Genomic DNA, 19,434 nt, shown 5'->3' on the forward strand with positions numbered 1-19,434 from the left:
TTGTAATCTTCGCTTATAGGAACTATAGCTAAACAAAACATAAGTATTGTATTTAGCTGTTTAGGCATCCATATGCCCATCCTTTATTTGGGGGGTCTGAATTAATTTTATTCCACAAGAACCGGCCATTACAATCTCATGCATTCATATATTCCATGATAGTCCCTGGGTCTGGAGAAATTGAACAGTTTTAAATTCTGGATATATTAATAAAACAAAATATTCACCATGAACAACATTTTAAGCAAGAATGCCGTAAGCCTTGTCTTGTTCTAAGAGCGACAGAACTGAGACAGGTGGATCACGAGGTCAGGAGATCGAGACCATCCTGGCCAACATGGTAAAACCCCGTCTCTACTAAAATACAAAAAAAAAAGCTGGGTGTGGTGGTGCACGCCTGTAGTCCCAGCTACTCAGGAGGCTGAGGCAGGGGAATTGCTTAAACTTGGGAGGCAGAGATTGCAGTGAGCCAAGATCATGCCACTGCACTCCAGCCTGGGCAATACAGCGAGACTCCTTCTCAAAAAAAAAAAAAAGAATGAGTGACAGGAAAGGACGCCTATAGGTAGATAAACATTTAAATTATTTAGTATTAAGGCACAGAATAAATTATATTTCATATATTTCTAGTTCTGATACAAGGGAAATTATTAAATAAAGTATAATACAGGCCTGTCCCTGTGTTGCATGAAAGCAGTGTACTTTGATTATTGCCTTTGCCTGAGTCTAAAGATGAGGCTTTGGTTAAGTTAAGTATGATGTTAGATGCTGGCAGGAGTCTATGTCTTCTTTAGGGGAGCTACATGTATCCAGGAGTCAATTCCTTGTACCTTAACACCACAGAGATTAGTTGATATCACCTGATAAGAACTTTTTCAGGGTATTGTAGGTGGTGATACACTTCACAGTGATTAATGTTTTTTGGCTTTGATAAGCCCCAGCAGTAAGTCAGAGACTTAATTTAGATTCAATTTTGAAGATGTCTGTGAAAGATGTGAGAAAGCTTAAAATATTTGATGAAAACTAAACCACAGGTCCTTGTAAAACAATAGTTATTCATTTAACCAAAGTGATCACTGGAAGACTTTAAAGGCAGTAGAAAAAGTTACACGGGTGTAAAAACCTTACTCCTTTCAAATTTTGGGGGTTTTTAAAAAGCAATTAAACACTTCATAAAGGCAGCATAGGAACTATCTTGATAAAATGTAAAATCTTGTTTCTTAAGCCAGTTACCAAAAAGTCAAAGGAAAACCTTTTTTAGTGTGACTGCCTCTCCTTAGAAGAAAGCCCATTTAGATAACCTGGAAGTACAACTTAAGATAAAAAGTGCTTGAATTTAATCAAACATGGGAAGAGTGTGTACAAGGTTTTGAGTAGAACTGGGGAATACATGACTCTTAGTAGCTGCATGATAAATTTCCTGATTACAGTGAAAATTTAGACACACTAAAAACAACAACAACAAAACCCAAGAGTATAGAATCAGGTTATCCTGGAGGAAAACATTTCTTTTATAGACCTCTAAGATAAAATATTTCAGCATCAGCCACAACAACATTTAGAACTAAGGAGAAAAGTTACAGGAGCTGACAAGAAGCTGAAGGATAGAGTTATCATCCCAGGCCACATCAAAGGGAGAAAAAGCTAATAGCAGCAAGACAACAATTGAACATTTGAGATATGAATCTCAGAAGTTTTCAAAAGAAGTGGATTATAGAATAGAAAATCAAAATGTATTGTAATTTTATTAAGAGTAAATTGATACCTTAAGAAAATCTTGATTTAACCTAGGGGACCATTCTTTAGAAAGACTATTATTAACAATTCCTTTTTAATGGCTAACTTAATTGCATACAAAATTTCTTTTATAAATTCCCCTTCACCAGTCTTATCATGACTTACACAGACCATCTGTCACATGCTTGGACTGTATACTTGTCTTATGGTACTTGTTTCTTTTTTTAAATTTTTTTCAATTTTATTTTTCTAGATTAACCTTGTAATGAGAACATGTTTCTTAAATAACCAGTCATTGGATTAAGAAAATGTGGCACATATACACCATGGAATACTATGCAGCCATAAAAGATGATGAGTTCATGTCCTTTGTAGGGACATGGATGAAATTGGAAATCATCATTCTCAGTAAACTATCGCAAGGACAAAAAACCAAACACCGCATGTTCTCACTCATAGGTGGGAATTGAACAGTGAGAACACATGGACACAGGAAGGGGAACATCACACTCTGGGGACTGTTGTGGGGTGGGGGGAGGGGAGAGAGATAGCATGAGGAGATATACCTAATGCTAAATGACAAGTTAATGGGTGCAGCACACCAGCATGGCACATGTATACATATGTAACTAACCTGCACATTGTGCACATGTACCCTAACTCTTAAAGTATAATAATAATAAAATAAAATAAAATAAATAACCAGTCATTTCACTTTAGGAGAATAATTTCCCTTACATGATTCTTTCTCATATAAAATTACATTTTCCTTTATAACCTTCCTTAACAAAAGTATATGTTCCTATCTGTATCTTTCTTCACATCTCTCTTCACCACTTACTGCTTCCTTTCCAGCTTGTTTCATAAATAAACTTTTCAAACCGTAATTTGAATCAACTTTTAGATAACTTTTGAATTAGACAAAATAATTCTTTTTCTCAATAAGGACACCTCTTCTTTGGCACATTTTATAGAAACCTAGGAAAAAAGAAATCCTGAACTATCAGATGTTAGTATTGTATAGATGAGAACCATTTCACCATTTTTAGAACAGTTTTCTCTATATGATAACTCTTTCTTAATTGGAAATGGCCTAGACATCTAGTAAGCATCGAAAATGATTTTAAGATTTTAAATTATACAAAAATGTCACTTAGCAGTGTTGATCTCATTTACGTGTACTCAGCTTTTCCATTTTAACAGTTTACCTAGAGTACTTTTGAAAACTGGGATATTGCACAAAAGTAGTAATTATTTAGTTATGTCCCTATTACCCATTTTTAAAGTCTGTGGACATTAGGTTTTTTACCTAAGTAAGAACCTTAAAGTTCAATATATGGGCATTTTGTCAATAGCACAGAAGATTTAACTGTTTTCATTGAATTAGTAATATTAAATTAGTCTAACTCACCTGTAAAATCACACAAACAAAAATGATTCTGTTTTTGGCTGGGTTTATGGTCTTATAACCTTGATGTCATATCCTGACACCTTAATATATAGACAGAGATAAATACAAAACCATTTGTTCAGTAAACTCAGATAAAAAATACGCTGATCATTTTGAAGATATTTATAATATTATGTCACCAGTAATCTTAAAACCGGTTTTATTTGTCAAGGATTACTAAATTTACATGAAGTTGAAAAGCATCCTGACTTAATTTATGAGCACTTATTTACTTGTAAGTCAATTTGGTAGCAGGCTAGACATAACACATAATATGTGTACATACACACCAACATATCTAAATATGTATATACACACAAGCAAAGGTCTAATAGCTTTTACCTTGGGATTCTAACCATAAAATAACAGTACACACTCAGTATTTTATAAAAATAGCTGGATACACATTATTGTCTGACAAAACTGAAACCTATTTCCATGGTTAAATTTTGTTTTCTCCAATATATAATCCAGTGAAAGCTGTGAACCAAAATTTGGGTAAAGCCATCTTTATGGCAGTTTTGTTTTTAAAAAATCATCTTTTACCTTTTTTTCCTTCAGTTTTAAACAAGTTTCCTTTGTTTTCTTTCTAGTTAGTCCATAAATAATGAGTCTTACCACAGCACCAACAGTTTAGTAACAGCCAATTTGAAGCAGGCAGAAGAGAAAACAGAGGAAGAAAGAGAGGTTTTGATGACTCTGCTTAACTTAATAGTTGCAGTTAACCATTTGAGCTCTAAAGTTTTCTTGCTATAATTTGCCTATCTGTTTAAAATGTTCACAAAAGTAGGTCTTAATAAGTAACCAGCTGAAATCCCAAAGAGAATGAGAATATGAAGTTCCTGCCAGGCCTTTTAAAAGGAGGGAAAGAGAAAAAGAAAGAAAAGGAGGTTTGTGAACCTTCTAGCCGCTGCATGGTATAGGGTTGGTACCCCCACCACTCTTGCTTACATCCCATCAGGGAGACCCCACTACCCTAGACACGCACAGTGTGAGATGAATCCCTCCCACCTCTGCAAATCATGGGCGAAGGAACCTGTTTCCAGCTGGAGAGAGCTAAGGGTACCTTTGACTGAGATGAGTAAGGCTGGAGGTGGCTTCCAAGACAGTCATGAAGATGAAGTTGGAAGTGAAAAGGATACGAAGAGATCAGGGCCCACATTCAAAGGTCACACACTCACACTTACAAACAAATGGTGAGCTTCCAAACAAACCCCAGTTAAGGGGCTGGGTAGAATCCTGAATTTCTCTCCTCTGTTCAAAACAGCTCCACGGGTGTCTGAGACCAAATGGAGCAATGCCCCGTAGTGCCGCAAATACAAATCCGTAAAATGCTCAAATGATAGTCCCATTAGTGGACCAGACGAAACAGCAGAGCCCCAGCGACACCCCAGAAGACACAGGAAAGCCGGGTGCACTCCGACTAGCTCACTTGGTTGCAAGGGCTGCCAGCTTCTTCAGAGGTCACATTCTTTGTGCCAGCAAAGTGTTGATGGCTGCAGAAGTTGTGTGAGGAAGTGTAAGGGAGGGTCTAGGAAATGAAGGATTTTCAGCAGCTGTTTGGAAGTTCCCTAACGTTCCTGCCATGGGCTCTGCTAGCCTTCAGCTGCTGGTGCTCACAGACAATCCTCCGCCTTGGTAGCAAAACCAGGCTCACAGGCTTGGGTTGCCTAGAACACATAATGCTCCCCTACGGGCCACCAAATTTGTTACCAAACACAGGTTTGGCCACTTGTCACTTACATATCAAATAACAAGCATGAGGGTGGTAAAAAGAAAGTGACTTTATTTCACAGCTTAGCAATGGAGAAGAACCAGGTTCATATCTAAAGGAGCTGCTTCAGTTTTCTGGGAAGAAAGCAGGGTTTTAAGAAGAGGAACTTTCTTGTGGATGGTATGCAGAAGGAACATGGAGGTGTGGGGTCTATGTGACTTGCTGTAAAACTTAGCTAAGGGGTCATCCGTTAGTCTGACCAGTGTCATTGAGGAAAAGAGTTGGAATGTGGATTAACTATTGTCTTGAGACAGTCTCCTTGTGAGGGAGAATTCTGAATGTTGCCTGCTTTGGTTCAACATTTGGTCCTTAGAATTTCTAAGGAAACATATACTTAGATAAGCTGGCAATACTTGCAGGTTGTTTCACTGGTGGAAATGAAGGAAGCAAAAGGTTACATTTGCATTTCTAAGGAGCTAAGCAAGAGGTGAACACTGAGAAAAAGGAAAAATGCAAAGGTAGTTTTTAGGAAAATGGTATACTGGGTTACAACTTAACTTAATTTCACCGTGTCTAAAGAGCAACCCTATACTTCATGCAAACTACATAGCCTGTGGCATTCACGTTGTGAAGAACAGAGGAAAAATATTTTTAAAGTGCAAAAGAAACTGGAGATTTTTTTAAGGAAAATCAATGAAGGAAGAAACCTTTATTGGCTTCTCCTTTTGGTGACAAATGTATTGTTCTCTTATAAGTAGAAAAGTGTACTTTAATTATTTCATAATGTAGTGATTTTACCAGCCACAACTAACAGGATAACATAGGAAAGGCAGGTTGGTGTCCACACAGGGTGATTGAACCTACTTAACACACTATTTACTTTATTTCTAAACAGTATCTATTCCTTCATCCTTGGGTTTGATGCAAGATCACTGAGTCATGGAAAACTTTGTCTTTTTGTAGTCAGAAATTAGATGAAAGCATAAAGGTGAATTAATCTTTATTAAAGAATTCATTTAAGTTACTTTTCTTTGTATCTTTGCTTTTTGTTTCTGTACTGCTCCAGTACTCCTGTGAACCATGTCTCAGTGGAGTAATGATGGCACCACAGTCCAGCCTGCATGGGTGTTGTCACATGTGCTCCCTCCTCATGCAGCCATGGAGGACGGCTTCATGAAATTCAGCCACCTCTTTGTCCAGACTGTCAGTTCCATCTTCTCAACTCCGAGTGTCTTCCAGAGTCTGTGCCACACCACAGCCTGGAAACTCTCCCCAAGCAGTAACCTGAGGCAACAGTAATTGTCATTGTTTCGTGTCTCTAGGATGTCACTGTCCTTCATTGTTTGATGTGCACTGTCTTGCAATCCATCCTTCCAGATGAATCGTCCATTTTTACCTGTGATAAGCCGTGTCCAATCCCCATAAGTTTTACCACAACATTTTGTTTCATTCTTCCTGCAATTAATCCATCATTACTGTACCGCTGCCTATATGTATGTAGTTGTCAGTGTGAAGCTGAGTAAGGAACAATGTGCGCCAAACTCACAGAGAAAGATGGACAAGCGAGCTGGCCTTTGTATCACTAAAGGGAAGCTCAGATTGGTGAATATGTAATGTCTGTAGTAGTCTCGTTGGGGACATCCACAGTATGTCAGTGAATCCAAAACTTAAGTAGAATTTCAAAGAAAGAATAATATCTCTGTCTAAACTCTTATACACATAATAGACTTATTTACACTTATTGAAAAAGTCCATCCAGAATTTTGAATCTACGTTTTATTCATATAAAAATGAAAGCAATATTGAAATTAATTCATAAAGTAACTCACACATATCTTGATATTCTGATTATGATTCTTCTGAATTAGGTTTTGACACTTTTTGAAAGTGATTATTGATGTAGTTGGATGAATATCCACCATGTTTGTTACTATCTTCTAGTTTTTGCACTGCCCGTTTCCATTTTTGTCTTCCATTCATTTCCTTTTTTTGTGGTTTTTATTCAGCATTTCATATAATTCATTCTTCTTTCTTAGCATCTCAGACTTTTTTAATACTTTTTTATTGGTTACTCAAGATAATAAAAACTTTTAATTGTCATATTCTTAATTGATCTTACATATGACAGCTTATTTAAAATAATTATATTCAATAGCAGACAGGTGCCTTTCAAAAAAATAGTAGCAAGGCTGGGCATGGTGGCTCAGTCCTTTAATCCCAGCAGTTTAGGAGGCTGAGGTGGGTGGATCACCTGAGGTCAGGAGTTCGAGAGCAGCCTCGCCAACATGGTGAAACCCCATCTCTACTAAAAAAAATACAAAAATTGGCTGGGCATTGTGACGCACGACTGTAATCCCAGCTACTCAGGAGGCTGAGGCAGGAGAATCGCTTGAATGCAGAAGGCAGAGGTTGCAGTGAGCTGAGAATGCGCCACTGCACTCCAGCCTGGGTGACAGAGCCAGACTCTGTTTCAGGAAAAAAAAAAAAAAAAAGCAATTTACTTAATTATATTTTTGTAAGTATAAGATATATATACACACACACACATATATATATATACATACACACACCTATTAGTAAAATGAAAGATAGGAAAAGAGAGACAAAAGGAAAAATACAGGAAAAAGGAAGAAATAGAACTATTCTTTAATGAGATGGTTCCACTACTTCTGAAGCAGTATACTTTTATATGAAAGGAGCTTAGATTAGTTGTAAATATAAATTTCAACCTCTAGGGCAGGATACTGGACCAGGAGCCTCAGATTTTTGCTGTCTGTGGCCAGAGGCTGCGTTCCGTTATTTTCCATGTTGGCTTCTCTGCCATGGCTGAATGTGTCATCAAAGCCACCATGAGAGAGAGCTTGCAGCAAGACAGGTATCATAATCTTAGGTAACAGGATTACTCAAGTGACATCCTATCATGTTGTAGTCTTCTGAAGTATCATAACAAGTCTCAGTTTCTCCCCAAAGTCACAAGGAAAGGATGAGAATATTGGGTTGTGTACACCAAGCTGTGAGGATCATTGTGCACCATCTTAGAGTTCACCTGCCAACGTCAGATCCTGCTTAATCTGGGACAGGTTCTCAGTCCTCACTTACTTTGCTGACCTTGGCCTTTGTGAGAAAACAGGTCACATATTTTGTAAAATGTATCACAATCTGGATTTCTCTGAATGTTTCTTATAATTTTACTGAGCAATATAGATAGAGACATGTAATTATCTATTTGTGAAGACAAGAAACAGCGAACAGGACATTATTTAAAAATACAAACTTAGAGACCAAAAACTCTGAGAAAGAAAAGTTAGCAAATGGAAAAAGGAAAATTAAAAATAATAGTAATGTTCACCAGCGTAACAAAAATGGTGGGAATGGGGAGGTGAGCACCTGGGACACTACAAGGTCGACAATGTTCTGCTTAGCAAGCTCAATAGTGTAATTTTAAAAAATACATATTTTATTTATTTATTTTAAATCTATTTACAATAGTTTTGGATTTATAGAATAGTTAGAAGTACATACAGAGAGTTCATATATACTCAACACATAATTTCCTTTTTATAAATTCTTACATTCATTTGAGACATTTGTCACAATTGATGAACCAATATTATACATTATCATTCACCAAGATTCAAAACTAATCAGATGTTCTGTTTTCATGTAATGTCCGTGTTCTGTTCCAGGATTCTGCCCAGGACACCACATCACATGTAGATATCGTGTGCCAGTTTCTCAGATTTTTCCTGTTTCTGGTGTCATTGAAATCCCTCCTTTGGGATGTCTCTAGTGTTTTCCTAATGATTGGATGGCTGATGGCTGTTGTGGATTTAGCAGAGGAAAACCACAGAGAGAAAGTTTTATTCTCATGATACTATAACAAGAATACATAGTGTCAACATGCTATATCACTTTGTTTGTTTGTTTGTTTTTTGAGGCAGGGTCTCACTCTGTTGCTCAGGCCAGAGTGCAGTGGCGTGAACAAAGCTCACTGCAGCCTCGAGCTCTTGGGCTTGAATGATCCTCCACCTCAGCCTCTTGAGTAGATGGGACTACAGGCATGTGCCACCACATCTGGGTGATTTACTTTTACTTTTACTTTTATAGAGGCAGAGTCTCACTACATTGCCCAGGCTGGTCTCTAAGTCCTGGCCCCAAGCGATCCTCTCACCTCAGGCTCCCAAAGTGCTGGGATTATAGGTGTGAGCCACTGTGCCCAGCTGCTTTATCATGGTAATGTTATTTGATCACATGAATGAGGCAGTTTAGCTCACAGTTTTCTCCACTATAAAATTTATATGATTCCCCTTTTCATGTTGTACCTTTTGCAAAAAACATTACTATGCACAGCACATACATAAAAAGTAGGGAACTATGCCCCATTCCCCTATGGGCAGACCTTCTATAAATATCATTTGTGTTTCTGTAAAAAATATTTAACATTCTTTCAGCTTTTCTGGATCAAATGCATTTTTCTGTGTACTTTAGAATCAGTGGTCCAAGAATTGCTAAAAATGAAAAAGATTAAAGTTAGAATTTTATTAGGGCTTGTATTGAATCTGAAGATGCATTTAGAAATTATAAGCATCTTGGTTAATATTTAATAGCCTTCTGATCAATGAAAATCTAGTTTATATAGTATATTACACTAATTCTTTTATTCACTTATTTAGGATTTCTTTAATACTTAAATATGATTTGTAATTTTCAGTATATATATCTTTCAGTTATTATGTTGTTTATTTTCAAATATATTTCCTTTTTGATGCCATGTTCAATGAAATTATTTTCTGAGTTTCATTATCTGATTAGTTTGTATTGTATAAGAATGCAATTATTACATTGATCATGCATACTGAATTTTTTTTCTTCCAACCTTATTTTAGTAGATTTTTTAGGATTTTCTATATATTAGATTATGTCACTGGCCAATAGATTGTTTGACTTTTTCCCTTTCAATTTGGAAGTCTTATATTTATTTTTCTAGCCTAATTTTATAAATTATATCCTCAAGTATAATGTTTAGTTGAATTAGTGGGAATAGGTAACCTTTTGTGTTTTTAATTTTGGGAATATTACTGAGACCTACTTGATACGGTGTGTTGTCATGTGAATTTTTCATAGGTGCCTGTTTTAGCTAAGAACATTCCCTTTATGCAAAATTTAAATGTTTTTACTGTGAGTGGGTTTTTGAATTGGAAAGTGCTTATTCCATATCTTTAGTTGTGATAATGAAAATTTTGTCATTTATTACATTAATATAGTTATTACACTAATTCTTTTTATTCTGTTTTACCATACTTATGATCCTGAGTAAATAAATAAATAAATTAGTGTTTAATTCTGTTTTATGATCCTGATTTGTGTTGAAACTATTTCCTTGAGAATTACTGCCCGGGTATCCATAAAGCATATTAGTTTATAGTTTTCATTTTTTGGATTATCTTTGTTTGGTTGTAACCTCAGAGGAAACTACCTCATAGAATGCATTGCACACTGATCTCTTCTCTATTATTTTATTTTTTTAAGAACAGTTAATAAAATATTGCTATTGATATTTTAAAGGTATGGAATAATTAATCAGTGAAGTCTTCTCAACCTGGTCAATCACGTGAACTTGGAAGATGATTCCTCCCCAGCTGATCCTTCAGGTGAGACCTCAGCCTTGGCCATCATCCACATCTGGATTCCTGACCCAGAGAAACTGTGAGTAATTTGTGTGTGCTTTTGAGCCACTAAGCTACGTGGTAATTGGCTATGCTTCAATAAACAATAATACACTTGACAGTAAACATAATATGTTATCCTCGATTACATCCAAAAAAAAGGAAACATGGCATTAGTGGAAAACCTGGTAAAATATGAAGACAGTCAGCACTTTAGTTAATACCCTTGTGCCTTTATCAGTTTCTGAGTTTTCATAGATAGTCTATGGTTATGTGCATGATATTAATATTACAGGAAATTGAAGGGTATATACAACTTTATGTAAGATTTTAACAACTCTCTGTTAATCTAAGATTATTTCAATATAAATAGAAGTGTAGACATGACTCATGTATTTGAGAGCAGGTCTTCCTGTTAACTTAATTGAGCCTGCATGGAACATAAAACTCATGGTACAAATGCAATAATGTTATAAAATATAAATGAGATGATTTTCTATTTTACTCACTCTATTCTTCAGGGAACACTAAAGCCCATTCTTCTTCTCAAGTATCCAAAAATAAAGTTGATCCAAGTAACAAGTGGACAGCGTAAAAGATTGTCTGGAAACTATAATGCATCTACATCTGCAGTAACTAATCATAAAATGATTTGTGTGATCATTCTTCACATGATTAGAATGACCATGGGAAAGAGGAAAAGGAAATGCAACTTTCTTGATTTAAAAATTGTATCTGTGCAAGTGTGGTGGCACACACCTGTAGTCAGTCCCAGCTGCTAGGGAGGGTGGGTAGGATGAACATGTGGTACCAGGAGTTTGAGGCTGTGTAGTGTACTATGCTTGTGCCAGTGAATAACCAGTGCACTCCAGCCTGGGCAACACAGTGAAACCTAAATAAATAAATAAATAAATAAGTTACAGAGATCATTGTTTATATTTCTATGATTAGGGCTGAAATCCTCTAGATAGAGATTTTTTTTTTTTTTTTTTTTTTTTTGAGACGGGGTCTTGCTCTGTCACCCAGGCTGGAGTACAGTGGTGCGATCTCAGCTCACTGCAAGCTCTGCCTCCCAGGTTCATGCCATTCCCCTGGCTCAGCCTCCCCAGCAGCTGGGACTACAGGCGCCCGCCACCACGCCCAGCTAATTTTTTTGTGTTTTTAGTAGAGACTGGATTTCACTGTGTTAGCCAGGATGGTCTTGATCTCCTGACCTCATGATCTGCCCGCCTCGGCCTCCCAAAGTGCTGGGATTACAGGCATGAGCCACCACGCCTGGCCTGAGATTTTTCTTTATCTTTGGAGAGCCACCACTCCAGTGCAAACTTTCAGATAATGCCTTGCCATTGTTACTTTCCCTCTCAAGGATTCCTGGAACTGTAGTTTATAAAATTATCTCACAGCATGTGTTTTATTTTTACTTCTGTTTGCTATTAAGGCCTCTCTGGGTAGTGGCTATAACCTATAGCCTTGCCCAATACGACTCAGGGTTTGGTACTGGCTGTGCCTTTCATGGGATGCTTACTTATCCTGGTCGATGGCCTAAAGCCCAACTATCCAGCTACATCCAGGTATCCTTCTCACAGAGTAGTTGTTTATACTGTGAGACACCCTGTGGCTCCTGTCTGACCTGTGTCTAGTTTAATTCTACCAAGGTAACCACTCTCTAGGAGAGTGCTAAGTGGGAGAAAAGTGATGTCCATGCGTGTTCTTAAAGTGAAATACAGAGGAGGCAACTCAACAAAATGTGTATAATGGCATGAGTAATGTATTACTAACCAATCCCAGTAAGAAGAGGGCAGCATTCCTTGAAGTGCCAGTGGAAAGAGAGGAGCTCTCCAGGACATACACTCATAAGCAGCAGGGGTGGTGGAGGAGCAACTAGAGAAAGACATAGTATTGCGCCATTGGGCTGAAGTCTTTATGGGTGTATTTGTCAGTTTTTGTGTCTTTTTTTTCCAGAGAGACAGAAGTACAGGGAGGTAGGTAGGTAGGTAGATAGATAGATACATAGATGGAGAGTTGATAGATAGACAATAGTTAGATGAACGGCATTTTGTTTGGGGATTTACTCATGTAACATTGTAGAGATGGAGAATTCCCAAGACAGGCATCTGGGAGTTTAAGGACCTTGGATGCTGTAGCGTGGTGGCTCAGTCCAAAGCTGAAGACTTCAGAACCAGGGAAGCCCTTGGTGTAATTCTCAGTTTGGGACCAATGACCTGGGAATCCAGGGCATTTACTGTATAAGTTCTGGAGTTTCAAGGCCATAGATCATGGAGTTCTCTTTTCCAAGAGCAGGAAAAGGAGTCTACTTTCTCCAGGAGAGAGACAGGAAAACGTCTTAAAAATTTTTCGTTTTTGGTTCTATTTGGTCCCCAAGGAGATTGTATGCTGCCTTCCCCCATTGAGGGTGGATTTTTCCCACTAAATTCCCTGACTCATACATCAGTCTCCTCTGGAAACACCCTGGCAGACACACCCAGAAGTAATGCTTTACCAATTCCCGAGGTATTCTGTAATCCAGTCAGCACCTTGAATTAAACATGACAAGTCCAGCACCATTCTAGTTGACACCTATATGTATCACCTTAAGCCATAACTAATCTTCAGATACAGACAATAAGAAGGCAATAGCTCTACCTAACATGATGCAATGATCCCGTGTGCAACCAGAACACACTATACTATTTTTCTTAAGAGTAGTAGAAGTCTGTGGGTGATGTTTACTCTTCTCCTGATACCCCATAACTTCAGTACAAATGTTAAATTACTAACACTTAACTGCTAATATCAAGTTAATACATTCTTGTGTTATGTGTCAAGAGAGAAATAAAAACAATGTTATTTACCTAATATATTTATATATAACATGCAAATGTATTCTTAACAAAGTAGATAGGAAATACTAGTGACAATTTTAATCCTTGTTTCTGTAACTGGTCACCTGGTCCTGTCTGGTATGTATGTATGTATTTATTGACTTTATTATCATTATTATTATTATTATTATTTGATACAGAGTCTCACTTTGTCGCCCCAGCTGGACTGCAGTGGTGTGATCTTGACTCACTGCAAGCTCCGCCTCCCAGGTTCACACCATTCTCCTGCCTCAGCCTCCTGAGTAGCTGGGACCACAAGTGCCTGCCACCACGCCCAGCTAATTTTTTTGTATTTTTAGTAGAGATGGGGTTTCACTGTGTTAGCCAGGATGCTCTTGATCTCCTGACCTCATGATCTGCCTGCCTTCGCCTCCCAAAGTGCTGGGATTACAGGCATGAGCCACCGTGCCCAGCCCTGTCTGGTACTTATAACTCCCTTCTACTCCTACCCATTCTGTATTCTTTTTGTCTTCAGCAAGCCCCTCTGCTGGTACTGGGTCTTTATCTGGCAGGGTGATGCAAACCTTCGTTCCTGAAAGACATCGAGCATTTGTATTCTTGTCTGGAATGGTTGTAATAATCCATTGAACTTAATAACGGAGCATAGTAATACTAAGACTTTGTTTTACTCCATTTTCTGTTACTTATAACGGAATACCTGAAACTGGGTAGTTGATAAAGAAAACACATGTATTTCATACAGTTATGGAGGCTGAAAAGTCCAAGGTTGAGAGGTTGTATGTGGCGAGATCCTGTTCCTGGTTGGGACTCTCTGAAGAGTTCTGAAGTCTGCAGGGTATCGTATGGCAATGGAGTAGAGCTTGCTGACATGCAAGATCGTGTCTCCCTTCTTATAAGCTACTCTTCTCTCATAATAGACTGCTAATCTTTAAATATTAATTTATTAATCCATTAAAGGATTAATTCATTTATGGGATCAAACTCTTCATGATCCAATCACCTTTTAAAGGTCTCACAATTCAATACTGCCATGTTAGGGATGAAATTTCAGCATAAATTTGGGAGGGAAGCAATATTCCAACCACAGGACTCCACTTCTGACTCAAAAAATCACGCCCTGTCACTTACAATAACTTTATTTCATTCTGATAGTTCAAAGGCTTAAATTGTTCCAGCACCAGCAGAAAGTTCCCAAATCTAAAGTCTCCTCTTTCAGCCCATGAACTCAAAACAAGTTATCTTCATACAAAATTCAGCAGTTGGGTTGTTAATGGCGAATGGGTTCATGTTGGCTGCTGCCCAGATAGAGCCACTTTACCAAGATAGGGGAATTGCTGTAGAGAAAATTTTATACATGTAGAGCTGGCTAAAGGAAAGAGCAGAGTTTTCTTATTACTCAACACTGCTTCCCCAAATATTCAGAGGCCAGAGTTTTTATAGATTGTTTTGTGGGCAGGAGGTTAGAGAAAGGGACATGCTGATTGGTTGGTTCAGGAATGAAATCTTAGGAAGTCAAAGCCATCTTCTTTGCTGCCTCAGCTCCTGGGTGTGGGCCACATATCTAGATGAGCCAGTTTACTGGTTTTGGTGGCACCCACTGGTCTATCAGAATGCAAGTTATGAAAAATACCGCAAACACCAATCTTAGGTTTTACAATAGTAATGTTATTTATAGGAGCCATCAGGGAGGTTATTAATATTGTGGCCTCTGATTGTATGACTCCTGAGCCATACTTTCTAATATTGTGGTTAATTTGTTTGTTTTACAAAGGTGATGTGGTCCCCAAACAATGAGGGGTTTTGTTTCAGGGAGGAGCTGTTATTATCTTTGTTTCAGAGTTCAGCTACAAAGTAAATTTCTCCCAAAGTTGGTTTTGTTTTTGCCCAGAAATAAGCAATGACTGCTTGGAGGTTAAATGCAAGATGAAGTCACTTAGGTCATGTCCCTCTCCCTATCATAATTTTGTCACTGTTACTGTTTTTGCAAACGTGATTTCAATTTCCCCTTGCTGAGTTTCATTGCATCTTTTTCTTAAGGGGTGAGGTACAGAGTTGGGACAAGTCCAAAGACCATTCTAACTTCTTCCTGCTGACAAGGCATATACTTGAGAAAGGGTTTGGCCCCAGAGTAAATGGAATGAAACTGCTTAGCAGCTGCCTGCATGTATTCACAGGTGCCTGGGTGGGGTTCCTAGGCTTGCATGACCAAGACGTTAGTACTCTCATCCACAGTTTTAGTACAGCACTTAAGTGAACAGCTGACTATAGGATAATGAGTCCTAATATGAGGAGTGGAAGTCCTAGCTTCAGAAGTCCTTATATAATTCGTCTAAATCCCTGAGGTATTTAGGTGAATAGCCCCAAGAACCAATCAGACATGGGGTCAATAGTCAAGAGAGATTTGGGTCAGAGGTTGTTAGAAAGACAAATTGGGATAAACAGGAAAGAATAAATTTAAATATACCATCTCATATCGTTTTACCTAGTTTCCTAGTCCTCAGAATAGATCCTAGCTGTGTTTCATTCCAGGAGGTGTCACTGCAAATGAACTAGGCCTCCTTATGTGATTAAGGCAAAACGTATTTTTAATAACAGGCATTTGTAAGGAAATAGAAAACATTAACAAAGGTTGATGTTGGGCACAGTGTATTCAGATGTTAGATTCAAAGCATTTTTAAGTTGCAAAGGAGGACAATGATGACAATCTCACATATTTCACATCTGTATCTCAAGGGATAAGCTTCAGCATGCAAGGGCCTCAGGAAGAAGGTCGTAGCCATTTCATTGAGTTCAGGTCAGAAAAGTGGAAGAAAAATGTGAATGTGTTAGTTTGAGGAATTTAGCTCTGAGAGATTTCAGGATTCAGTCCAAAGTGCAGAAAACAATAAAAAGCTCAAAAACAATGGACAAGACTAGAATCTAACAACAGGTGTGCTATAGTATCTTTCTGAAATACATGTCGCTCTCTAGTTCTCATTTTTATTTAAGACATATCACAGTAGGACACATTTATTTGCAAAATAAGTTTTGATATTATTATACTTAGCCTGATTATTTGTGTAAAGTTCAGCAAGAATAATTATTTGCCATATTAGCTCTTTCTAAATTGGGTTTGCTGGAACTTTGTTCCCTAATGAATCTCAGATTAGACTTTTTTAAAGCCTTGAAAGGATGTACCTGTGCCTGCAAATACTTGTACAGATTGGTTGAATTTCTCTCTTCTTCAGCTCCCAAGAAAATTTGGGAATCATAGGCCTGTCAGAATGTCACATTTTATACTTACCACAGGTCAGGAACCCTGTACAAGGCCTGTATAGGCAGTTATGAGGTCGGTTTCTTAAGGGGCTTTTATCAACTCTGTTAGTCAGTTTTAATTCCCCAAGCCTGTCTGTTTGTATCTGAAAGTGGGCCATTCCAATGGTAACGTAACCATATCTTTGGTAAAATAATCAGTGTCTCCAATTGTGTTCTGTTACAAAAGAAATGAGATTTTTATTGTACTTATGTAAATAACTATATCTCCATAGTATAGAATACTCATAAATAGTTTTCAAATTCTGGAGAAATCAACTAGAGAAAATGAAATATCCTTCAACTTCTGCTCACAGGAATATACTGTACTCAATAATTAAAAGCTCTAAATAGCTGAAAAGAAAAATGTTGTCTTCACTCTGAAAAACAACAAAAAGGGTCAGCAACATTTCAAGCAATGGGTCATAAAAGGATTATTTTGGTCTTCTATTAGTTCAGTTCATGCAGTTAACTCTTGTATTGTCTGACATTGGACCAGCAGTCCTCATAAACGTAGCAGCTCCTGGAAGTTTGTTTGTTTTATTTTGTTTTTTTCCAATTTCAATGCCACAATCTTTAGTTATCAGAAACCTGTATTCAAAAGAACATTTCAAAGAGCAAGCACCTTTTGAATAGTTGTTAAAAAAAGAGCACAATAATCTGTGGATGACAATAATCTCAGGACAGCCATTGTTTTATTAATTTTACTTTGATTTTTTTGAGACAGGGTCTCAAGTCACCCAGGCTGGAGTCCAGTGGCACAATTACGGCTCACTGTAGCCTCACCTTCCTGGGATCAAGCAATCCTCTTTCTTCAGCCTCCAGAGGAGCTGGGACCACAGGCAAGTGCTACCACATCCAACTAATTTTTTGATTTTTTTGTAGATCTAAGGTCTCACTATCTTGCTCAGGCTGATCTCAAACACCTGAGCTCAAACAATCCTCCCAACTTAGCCTCCTAAAGTTCTAGGATTACAGGCATGAGCCACCATGCCCAGTGAGGACATTACAGGCTTGAGTCACTGTGTCCAACGAGGCCATTGTTAAAGAGACAATCGACAAAGAAATCTGGTCATTTCTGTGGCACATAACAATTCAACGTAATAATCATAATTATTACTGATAATATATACTAAGGCATATTAGAATTATAGGAACCATATCATTTTGGAATACATACTAATAACATTTATATAAATATAATCCAAAGAAAGTTAAATATGATTTTGTATTTGACAATGTTTTCTGTAGGTTGGTTAATATACCAAATAAGCTAAATATGTCTCTTTTGGACTTCAGGGGACCTAATACTTAAAAGGCTAATGAGTTAAAATAAAAATTCTTAGTTTATAATTTTATTTTTCAAAGTGTGCAAATATTAAAGGCTTAAAACACTTCATATCACAAAATAGAATCCCAGATAACCACAAATCATTTGCTTAGCCAAAATGTTAGCTCAAAAATTTAAAAAGGCAAAAGCCTTTATTCATTGGTAGAGAGGAGACTCAACTCCCAAACAACAGGACCAAATAAAGACAGCCTGAGGCCATCTGAATCTGTATCTTCTGTCTCCCCTACTTTTTTCGGTTTATTTAAAAGACAAATAAAAAATATTTTATTATATCTCAGTATTATACAAAAATCTTGTTTAAAGAGAAAATGAAATTTTACCTTTGCATTAGTGTTTTATTAATGTGAAACCTAATTTTTACTTAAAGCCTTATAAACAAATCTATCCAATCTAAATCAGTTTGAGCATAACTGTTTAAAATTTTCTACTAAACAACTGATTAATTCTCCGTGAACACTCTGCTGATCACACATAAGGGGACAGATTCTGGGCCTGTATTACTGTGATTTTTATATTAATGATCATTCTGTAGAAAAACTAAGTAACCTGCTTCAAGTTTTGGCAAGTTGCTCACACTCACACACAGAACTTTCTTTACAAGACCAATCTTTTACAAACCTTTTATAACTTGCTTAAACCTTCCATTTTGTCCTATTATTTTTTTAGCTTAAGACAATTTTCAAAACCTCTAATTTAGACAAGATTACTTTTTTAAACAAAACAATATCTTTGGGTCTTCTTATGACTTTTTAGAAAAACACATTTTATAATTTTTATATACCTTGAATGTAAATCTTTTCTCAGTAGTATCAATTACATGTGTTACAATGTTAAATCTTCACAACTTTTATTTTTAGTGAAAGCAATTTTGATTTCATACCAAGTGCAAAGCCTAGGACACAGGACAGAAATGAAGATAATGTCTGACTCTTTCCAACATAACTAGGGGGCGTGGCTAACTCAACACATCCCCAGGCTTTACCTAGAAGCTGCTGGCTCTAATGCAGGCAGGTTGGACACTTACAAAAAGTCATAGATATTCATAACCTTAAAACAGCAAAGAGAATATCTGACCTGCCTAATTTAGACCAAATGTCTAAACGTTGAAGAAATAATTTTACTGTACGAATAATCTTTAAAGCTATCTTTATTATTCAAAGATTATTAGAGTCATGTGAACTAAAAAGCATTTTAGTTAAATGTTTTCTGATAAAATATTTTATTTAAGTGCATATATATGCCAGTTAATTAGAGATCTTTTATATAGTTTGTCAGCAAAATATTGCATATATGAAGCATATAAATACACAGACATAGAGAAGCAGATCTGGTAGAGTTATATGGATTCTTCATTTGTCAGTTTTTAAGTTTTTCTTTTTCAT

The 19,434-nt window shown here is 37.0% G+C and overlaps 1 long non-coding RNA gene across 1 annotated transcript in view; it reads left to right on the forward strand.

Moving 5' to 3' along the window:
• Positions 1–17,543, forward strand: part of LOC129013564 (uncharacterized) — a 28,501-nt gene extending 10,958 nt beyond the window's left edge. The window contains exons 3-4 of the long non-coding RNA XR_008494021.2: positions 10,467–10,607; positions 17,429–17,543. This is a non-coding gene — a long non-coding RNA (uncharacterized LOC129013564). The remainder of the gene's footprint in view (positions 1–10,466; positions 10,608–17,428) is intronic.
• The last annotated feature ends 1,891 nt before the right edge of the window (positions 17,544–19,434 follow it).

Source organism: Pongo pygmaeus, chromosome 16 (genome assembly GCF_028885625.2).
Source record: "Pongo pygmaeus isolate AG05252 chromosome 16, NHGRI_mPonPyg2-v2.0_pri, whole genome shotgun sequence".
Classification (NCBI taxonomy): Eukaryota; Metazoa; Chordata; class Mammalia; order Primates; family Hominidae; genus Pongo; species Pongo pygmaeus.